Source organism: Carassius gibelio, chromosome B3 (assembly GCF_023724105.1).
Source record: "Carassius gibelio isolate Cgi1373 ecotype wild population from Czech Republic chromosome B3, carGib1.2-hapl.c, whole genome shotgun sequence".
In the NCBI taxonomy this organism is placed as follows: Eukaryota; Metazoa; Chordata; class Actinopteri; order Cypriniformes; family Cyprinidae; genus Carassius; species Carassius gibelio.
Genome location: NC_068398.1, coordinates 48,338,592 through 48,349,118, shown reverse-complemented (window position 1 = coordinate 48,349,118; position 10,527 = coordinate 48,338,592). Strand labels below are relative to the sequence as shown.

Sequence of the window (10,527 nt, the reverse complement as noted above, 5' to 3'; positions counted from 1 at the left end):
GTGGAATATATCAAAGTATATCCCATATATGTGCCAATCTTACCGTTGCCAGCAGGTGGCGCTATCATTATAATGGAATATTGCCCTTCAGATGTGTTCAGGCCAGGACTCTTATCAAACATGTGAAGTTTGGGGAAGATTGAACATTTTATGCTTAAGTTACAACAACTTCTCTTGCTGTGGCAAGACATCAAATTTTGTCATGGCGCCATGGAAACGCCCTTTAACAAAAACTCAAGATCACAAAAGTTAACATTGCACAGGCCTTTAGATTAGACTGACCACAAAATGTATGTTAATCTCAAAAAAATTATAGGAGTAGTTTTTCGCAGCGTAAAACATGTCACTTCCTGTTGCCAATAGGTGGCGCTATGACTATAACTGAATGTGGGCATGTAGATCTGTTAAGGGCAGAAGTTTTATCTAACATGTGAAGTTTGGGGCAGATTGGACATTGTATATCTGAGTTACAGCAACTTCCTTTTTCATGGCGAAACATCGAAATTTGTCAGGCCGCTATGGACACGCCCTTTAACGAAATCTAAAGATCTTCGCAATTTAACATCGCAAAGGGCTTAAGATTACACTGACCAGGTTTGGTGTTGATCTGAATAAATCTCTAGGAGGAGTTCGTTAAAGTACAACCCCTGAAAATGGCAAAAACAACGCCAATTTTGCAGAGAAAATTCTAAATAACCGACTTCCTGTTGGGATTCGGATTTCGTGGCAAGAGACTTTTTTGTAGGTATTGGTGTGTTACATGTGTATAACGATTTTTGTACATGTACGTGAAACATAGCTCGAGGCGCACTCTGTTGAAAGTGTATAGGTGGCGCTATCGAGCCATTTTGCCACACCTGATGGAATGTTGGCCTTCAGATGTGTTCAGGCCAGGACTCTTATCACACATGTGCAGTTTGGGGAAGATCGGACATTTTATGCCTGAGTTATAACATCTTCTATTCCTATGGCGAGACATCGAACTTCGTGACGGCGCCATGGACACGCCTTTTAATGAAAACTCAAGATCTTCACAACTAAACATCACACAGGCCTTTATATTAGACTGACCACAAAAAATACATTGATGTCATAAAATTTCTAGGAGTAGTTCATCGCAGTGTAAAATATGTCACTTCCTGTTGCCAGTAGGTGGCGCTATGACTATAACTGAATATGGGCATGTCAATCTGTTCAGGTCAGGAGTCTCATCAAACATGTGAAGTTTGGGGCAGATTGGACATTGTATGTGTGAGTTATAGCAACTTCCTGTTTCATGGCGAATCATCGAAAATCGCCAGGCCACCACGGACACGCCCATTAACGAAAACTCAAAAGCTTCACAATTTAACATCGCAAAGGCCTTCAGATTAGGCATACCAAATTTGGTGTTGATCTGAATGAATCTCTAGGAGGAGTTCATTAAAATACAACGCATGGAAATGACAAAAATGACACAAAATTTGCTCATAATATTAGTAATAACCGACTTCCTGTTGGGTTTCGGATTTTGCTCCAAGAGACTTTTTTGTAGGTATTGGAGAGTTACATGTGTATACCGATTTTCATACATGTACATGAAACGTAGCTCGAGGCGCACACCGTTGAACGTGTATAGGTGGCGCTGTTGAGTCATTTTGCCACACCCACTTCTGAAACCCATATCAGACGTAAATTTTCGCCAGTTCTGAGGTGTGTGCAAAGTTTCATGACTTTTCGAGCATGTTTAGGCCCTCAAAAATGCGATTCATTTTGGAGAAGAATAATAATAATAATAATAATAATAATAATAATAATAATAATAATAATAAACGGAGCAATTCCAAGAGGGTCCTCACACCATCGGTGCTCGGGCCCTAATTAAAGCTGCAAGCAGCGATGAACGGGCCCTCGCACATGGGCTCACCGGCAGCGAGTGGCTTTAGTAAATAGGTTAACGGTGAGAAACATGCATTTTAACTCATAAATATAAGTGGAATATATCAAAGTTTACTCCATATTTGTGCCAATCTTTGTGTTGCCAGCAGGTGGTGCTCTCATTATAATGGACTATTGCCCTACAGATGTGTTCAGGGCAGGACTCTTATCGAACATGTGAAGTTTGGGCAAGATCGGACATTTTATGCCTGAGTTATAACATCTTTTATTCCCATGGCGAGACATCGAACTTCGTCATGGCGCCATGGACACTCCTTTTAACAAAAACTCAAGATCTTCACAACTAAACATCACACAGGTCTTTAGATTAGACTGACCACAAAAAAGACATTGATGTCATAAAATTTCTAGGAGTAGTTTGTCACAGTGTAAAATATGTCACTTCCTGTTGCCAATAGGTGGCGCTATGACTATAACTGAATATTGGCATGTAGATCTGTTCAGGTCAAGAGTCTTATCAAACATGTGAAGTTTGGGGCAGATTGGACATTGTATGTCTGAGTTATAGCATTATCATTTTTCATGGCGAATCATCGAAATTTGTCAGGCCGCCATGGACACGCCCTTTAACAAAACCTCAATTCCTTCGCAACTTAACATCGCAAAGGGCTTTAGATTACACTGACCAAGTTTGGTGTTGATCTGAATAAATCTCTAGGAGGAGTTCGTTAAAATACAACCCCTGAAAATGACAAAAACAACACCAATTTTGCAGGGAAAATAAAAAATAACTGACTACCTGTCGGGATTCGGATTTCGTACCAAGAGACTTTTTTGTAGCTATTGGTGTGTTACATATGTTTACCGATTTTCGTACATGTACATGACATGTAGCCCGAGGTGCACTCCATTGAAAATGTATAGGTGGCGCTATCGAGCCATTTTGCCACACCCAATGGAACATTAGCCTCCAGATGTGTGCAGGTCAGTACTCTTTTCAAACATGTGAAGTTTGGGCAAGATCAGATATTTTATGCCTGAGTTATAACATGTTTTATTCCCATGGCGAGACATCGAACTTTGTCAGGGCGCCATGGACACGCCTTTTAACGAAAACTCAAGATCTTCACAATTTAACATCGCACAGACCTTTAGATTAGACTGACCACAAAAAATACATTGATGTCATACTATTTCTATGAGTAGTTTGTCGCAGCGTAAAATATGACACTTCCTGTTGCCAATAGGTGGCGCTATGACTATAACTGAATATGGTCGTGTCAAACTGTTCAGGTCAGGAGTCTCATCAAACATGTGAAGTTTGGGGCAGATTGGTCATTGTATGTCTGAGTTTTAGCAACTTCCTGTTTCATGGCGAATCATCAAAATTCGCCAGGCCGCCACACACAGGCCCTTAAACGAAAACTCAAAAGCTTCGCAATTTAACATTGCAAAGGCCTTTAGATTAGGCATACCAAATTTGGTGTTTATCTGAATGAATCTCTAGGAGGAGTTCGTTAAAATACAACGCATGGAAATGACAAAAATGACACAAAATTTGCTCATAATATTAGAAATAACTGACTTCCTGTTGGGTTTCGGATTTTGCTCCAAGAGACTTTTTTGTAGGTATTGGAGAGTTACATGTGTATTCCGATTTTCATACATGTACATGAAACGTAGCTCGAGGCGCACACCGTTGAACATGTATAGGTGGCGCTGTTGAGCCATTTTGCCACACCCACTACTGTAATCCATATCAGACGTAAATTTTCGCCAGTTCTGAGGTGTGTGCAAAGTTTCATGACTTTTCGAGCATGTTTAGGCCCTCAAAAATGCGATTCATTTTGGAGAAGAAGAATAATAATAATAATAATAATAATAATAATAATAATAATAATAATAATAAACGGAGCAATTCCAATAGGGTCCTCACACCATCGGTGCTCGGGCCCTAATTAAAGCTGCAAGCAGCGATGAACGGACCCTCGCACCCGGGCTCACCGGCAGCGAGTGGCTTTAGTTAATAGGTGAACAGTGAGAAATATGCGTTTAAACTCATAAATATAAGTAGAATATATCAATGTTTATTCCATATATGTGCCAATCTTCCTGTTGCCAGCAGGTGGCGCTATCATTATAATGGAATATTGGCCTTCAGATGTGTTCAGGGCAGGACTTTTAGATCTATGTAGATCTGTTAAGGGCAGAAGTCTTATCTAACATGTGAAGTTTGGGGCAGATTGGACATTGTATGTCTGAGTTACAGCAACTTCCTTTTTCATGGTGAAACATCGTAATTTGTCAGGCCGCCATGGACACGCCCTTTATCGAAACCTCAAGATCTTCGCAATTTAACATTGCAAAGGCCATTAGATTTAACTGACCAAGTTTGGTGTTGATCGGAATAAATTTCTAGGAGGAGTTCGTCAAAGTACAACCCCTGAAAATGGCAAAAAAAACGCCAATTTTGCAGAGAAAATTCTAAAAAACCGACTTCCTGTTGGGATTCGGATTTCGTACCAAGAGACTTTTTTGTAGGTATAGGTGTGATACATGTGTGTACCGATTTTTGTAAATGCACGTGAAACATAGCTCGAGGTGCACTCCGTTGAAAATGTATAGGTGGCGCTATGGAGCCATTTCGCCACACCCAATGGAATATTGGCCTTCAGTTGTGTTCAGGCCAGGACTCTTATCAAACATGTGAAGTTTGGGGAAGATCAGACATTTTATGTCTGAGTTACAAATTTTATTCCCATGGCGAGACATCAAACTTTGTCACGTCGCCAAGGACACACCCTTTATCGAAAACTCAAGATAATCACAATTCACTATCGCAAAGGCCTTTAGATTAAACTGACCATAACACAATTTAGATTTTATTAGATTTCTAGGAGTAGTTCATTGCAGCGTAAGGTATTCACTTCCTGTTGCCAGCAGGTGGCGCCATGACTATAACTAAATTTGGGAATGTTGATCTGTTCAGGTCAGGAGTCTTATCAAACATGTGAAGTTTGGTGCAGATTGGACATTTTATGTCTAAGTTATGGCAACTTCATTTTTCATGGCGAAACATCAAAATTCGCCAAGCCGCCACAGACACGCCCTCAAACGAAAACTCTAGATCTTCGCAATTTAACATCGCAAAGGCCTTTAGATTACACTGACAAACTTTGGTGTTGATCTGAATAAATCTCTAGGAGGAGTTCGTTAAAGTACAACCCCCGGAAATGGCAAAAATTGCAAAATTTCGGATGAGAAAAAAAATAATAACTGACTTCCTGTTGGGATTTGGATTTCGTACCAAGAGACTTTTTTGAAGATATTGGTGTGTTACATGTGTGTACCGATTTTCATACAAGTACGTGAAACGTAGCTCAAGATGCACTTCGTTGAAAATTTATAGGTGGCGCTGTCGAGCCATTTTGCCACACCCACCTTAGCAAACCATTGCATACCTAATATTTTTCCAGCTCTGACGTGTGTGCCAAGTTTCATGACTTTTCGAGAAAGTTTCAGAAAAATAATAATAATAATTAAAGCTGCAAGCAGCGATGAACGGGCCCTCGCACCCGGGCGCACCGCCATCGTGTGGCTTTAGTAAAAAGGTGAACGTTGAGAAATATGCATTTAATGTCCTGAATATAAGTGGAATATATCAAAGTATATCCCATATATGTGCCAATCTTACCGTTGCCAGCAGGTGGCGCTATCATTATAATGGAATATTGGCCTTCAGATGTGTTCAGGCCAGGACTCTTATCAAACATGTGAAGTTTGCGGAAGATTGAACATTTTATGCTTGAGTTACAATAACTTCTCTTGCTGTGGCAAGATATCAAATTTTGTCATGGCGCCATGGAAACGCCCTTTAACAAAAACTCAAGATCTCCAAAAGTTAACATTCCACAGGCCTTTAGATTAGACTGACCACAAAATATATGTTAATCTCAAAAAAATTATAGGAGTAGTTTGTCGCAGCGTAAAACATGTCACTTCCTGTTGCCAATAGGTGGCGCTATGACTATAACTGAATGTGGGCATGTAGATCTGTTAAGGGCAGAAGTTTTATCTAACATGTGAAGTTTGGGGCAGATTGGACATTGTATGTCTGAGTTACAGCAACTTCCTTTTTCATGGCGAAACATCGAAATTTGTCAGGCCGCCATGGACACGCCCTTTAACGAAATCTAAAGATCTTCGCAATTTAACATCGCAAAGGCCTTCAGATTAGGCATACCAAATTTGGTGTTGATCTGAATGAATCTCTAGGAGGAGTTCGTTAAAATACAACGCATGGAAATGACAAAAATGACACAAAATTTGCTCATAATATTAGAAATAACCGACTTCCTGTTGGGTTTCGGATTTTGCTCCAAGAGACTTTTTTGTAGGTATTGGAGAGTTACATGTGTATACCGATTTTCATACATGTACATGAAACGTAGCTCGAGGCGCACACCGTTGAACGTGTATAGGTGGCGCTGTTGAGCCATTTTGCCACACCCACTTCTGAAACCCATATCAGACGTAAATTTTCGCCAGTTCTGAGGTGTGTGCAAAGTTTCATGACTTTTCGAGCATGTTTAGGCCCTCAAAAATGCGATTCATCTTAGAGAAGAATAATAATAATAATAATAATAATAATAATAATAATAAACGGAGCAATTCCAAGAGGGTCCTCACACCATCGGTGCTCGGGCCCTAATAATAATAATAATTAAAGCTGCAAGCAGCGATGAACGGGCCCTCGCACCCGGGCGCACCGCCATCGTGTGGCTTTAGTAAAAAGGTGAACGTTGAGAAATATGCATTTAATGTCCTGAATATAAGTGGAATATATCAAAGTATATCCCATATATGTGCCAATCTTACCGTTGCCAGCAGGTGGCGCTATCATTATAATGGAATATTGGCCTTCAGATGTGTTCAGGCCAGGACTCTTATCAAACATGTGAAGTTTGCGGAAGATTGAACATTTTATGCTTGAGTTACAATAACTTCTCTTGCTGTGGCAAGATATCAAATTTTGTCATGGCGCCATGGAAACGCCCTTTAACAAAAACTCAAGATCTCCAAAAGTTAACATTGCACAGGCCTTTAGATTAGACTGACCACAAAATATATGTTAATCTCAAAAAAATTATAGGAGTAGTTTGTCGCAGCGTAAAACATGTCACTTCCTGTTGCCAATAGGTGGCGCTATGACTATAACTGAATGTGGGCATGTAGATCTGTTAAGGGCAGAAGTTTTATCTAACATGTGAAGTTTGGGGCAGATTGGACATTGTATGTCTGAGTTACAGCAACTTCCTTTTTCATGGCGAAACATCGAAATTTGTCAGGCCGCCATGGACACGCCCTTCAACGAAATCTAAAGATCTTCGCAATTTAACATCGCAAAGGGCTTAAGATTACACTGACCAGGTTTGGTGTTGATCTGACTAAATCTCTAGGAGGAGTTTGTTAAAGTACAAACCCTGAAAATGGCAAAAACAACGCCAATTTTGCAGAGAAAATTCTAAATAACCAACTTCCTGTTGGGATTCGGATTTCGTACCAAGAGACTTTTTTGTAGGTATTGGTGTGTTACATATGTATACCGATTTTTGTACATGTACGTGAAACATAGCTCGAGGCGCACTCTGTTGAAAGTGTATAGGTGGCGCTATCGAGCCATTTTGCCACACCTGATGGAATTTTGGCCTTCAGATGTGTTCAGGCCAGGACTCTTATCACACATGTGCAGTTTGGGGAAGATCGGACATTTTATGCCTGAGTTATAACATATTTTATTCCCATGGCGAGACATCGAACTTCGTGACGGCGCCATGGACACGCCTTTTAACGAAAACTCAAGATCTTCACAACTTAACATCGCACAGGCCTTTAGATTAGACTGACCACAAAAAATACATTGATGTCATAAAATTTCTAGGAGTAGTTCATCGCAGTGTAAAATATGTCACTTCCTGTTGGCAATAGGTGGCGCTATGACTATAACTGAATATGGGCATGTCAATCTGTTCAGGTCAGGAGTCTCATCAAACATGTGAAGTTTGGGGCAGATTGGTCATTGTATGTCTGAGTTATAGCAACTTCCTGTTTCATGGCGAATCATCGAAATTCGCCAGGCCGCCACGGACACGCCCTTCAACGAAAACTCAAAAGCTTCGCAATTTAACATCGCAAAGGCCTTCAGATTAGGCATACCAAATTTGGTGTTGATCTGAATGAATCTCTAGGAGGAGTTCGTTAAAATACAACGCATGGAAATGACAAAAATGACACAAAATTTGCTCATAATATTAGTAATAACCGACTTCCTGTTGGGTTTCGGATTTTGCTCCAAGAGACTTTTTTGTAGGTATTGGAGAGTTACATGAGTATACCGATTTTCATACATGTACATGAAACGTAGCTCGAGGCGCACACCGTTGAACGTGTATAGGTGGCGCTGTTGAGCCATTTTGCCACACCCACTTCTGAAACCCATATCAGATGTAAATTTTCGCCAGTTCTGAGGTGTGTGCAAAGTTTCATGACTTTTCGAGCATGTTTAGGCCCTCAAAAATGCGATTCATTTTGGAGAATAATAATAATAATAATAATTAAAGCTGCAAGCAGCGATGAACGGGCCCTCGCACCCGGGCTCACCGCCATCGTGTGGCTTTAGTAAAAAGGTGAACGTTGAGAAATATGCATTTAATGTCCTAAATATTAGTGGAATATATCAAAGTATATCCCATATATGTGCCAATCTTACCGTTGCCAGCAGGTGGCGCTATCATTATAATGGAATATTGACCTTCAGATGTGTTCAGGCCAGGACTCTTATCAAACATGTGAAGTTTGGGGAAGATTGAACATTTTATGCTTGAGTTACAACAACTACTCTTGCTGTGGCAAGACATCACATTTTGTCATGGCGCCATGGAAACGCCCTTTAACAAAAACTCAAGATCTCCAAAAGTTAACATTGCACAGGCCTTTAGATTAGACTGACCACAAAATATATGTTAATCTCAAAAAAATTATGGGAGTAGTTTGTCGCAGCGTAAAACATGTCACTTCCTGTTGCCAATAGGTGGCGCTATGACTATAACTGAATGAGGGCATGTAGATCTGTTAAGGGCAGAAGTTTTATCTAACATGTGAAGTTTGGGGCAGATTGGACATTGTATGTCTGAGTTACAGCAACTTCCTTTTTCATGGCGAAACATCGAAATTTGTCAGGCCGCCATGGACACGCCCTTTAACGAAATCTAAAGATCTTCGCAATTTAACATCGCAAAAGGCTTAAGATTACACTGACCAGGTTTGGTGTTGATCTGAATAAATCTCTAGGAGGAGTTCGTTAAAGTACAACCCCTGAAAATGGCAAAAACAACGCCAATTTTGCAGAGAAAATTCAAAATAACCGACTTCCTGTTGGGATCCGGATTTCGTACCAAGAGACTTTTTTGTAGGTATTGCTGTGTTACATGTGTATACCGATTTTTTTACATGTACGTGAAACATAGCTCGAGGCGCACTCTGTTGAAAGTGTATAGGTGGCGCTATCGAGCCATTTTGCCACACCTGATGGAATTTTGGCCTTCAGATGTGTTCAGGCCAGGACTCTTATCACACATGTGCAGTTTGGGGAAGATCGGACATTTTATGCCTGAGTTATAACATCTTTTATTCCCATGGCGAGACATCGAACTTCGTGATGGCGCCATGGACACGCCTTTTAACGAAAACTCAAGATCTTCACAACTTAACATCACACAGGCCTTTAGATTAGACTGACCACAAAAAAGACATTGATGTCATAAAATTTCTAGGAGTAGTTCTTCGCAGCATAAAATATGACACTTCCTGTTGCCAATAGGTGGCGCTATGACTATAACTGCATATGGGCATGTCAATCTATTCTGTTCCAGAGTCTTATCAACCATGTGAAGTTTGGGGCAGATTGGACATTGTATGTCTGAGTTATAGCAACTTCATTTTTCATGGCGAGTCATCGAAATTCGCCAGGCCGCCACGGACACGCCCTTCAACGAAAACTCAAAATCTTCGCAATTTAACATCGCAAAGGCCTTTAGATTAGGCATACCAAATTTGGTGTTGATTTGAAGAAATCTCTAGGAGGAGTTCGTTAAAATACAACGCATGGAAATGGCAAAAATGACACAAAATTTGCTCATAATATTAAAAATAACCGACTTCCTGTTGGGTTTAGAATTTTGCTCCAAGAGTCTTTTTTGTAGGTATTGATGTGTTACATGTGTGTACCGATTTTCATACATGTACGTGAAATGTAGCTCGAGGCGCACACCGCTGAACGTGCATAGGTGGCGCTGTCGAGCCATTTTACCACGCCCACTTCTGAAACCCATATCAGACGTAAATTTTCGCCAGTTCGGAGGCGTGTGCAAAATTTGGTGACTTTTTGAGCATGTTTAGGCCCTCAAAAATGCGATTCATTTTGGAGAAGCGGAATAATAATAATAATAAACGGAGCAATTCCAATAGGGTCCTCACACCATCGGTGCTCGGGCCCTAATTAAAGCTGCAAGCAGCGATGAACGGGCCCTCGCACCCGGGCTCACCGGCAGCGAGTGGCTTTAGTTAATAGGTGAACGGTGAGAAATATGT

The 10,527-nt window shown here is 40.6% G+C and overlaps 1 long non-coding RNA gene across 1 annotated transcript in view; it reads left to right on the top strand.

Moving 5' to 3' along the window:
- Positions 1-260: 260 nt before the first annotated feature.
- LOC127952337 (uncharacterized) overlaps positions 261-10,527 on the top strand; it is a 38,566-nt gene continuing 28,299 nt past the window's right edge. The window contains exons 1-2 of the long non-coding RNA XR_008152916.1: positions 261-1,198; positions 7,913-8,564. This is a non-coding gene — a long non-coding RNA (uncharacterized LOC127952337). The remainder of the gene's footprint in view (positions 1,199-7,912; positions 8,565-10,527) is intronic.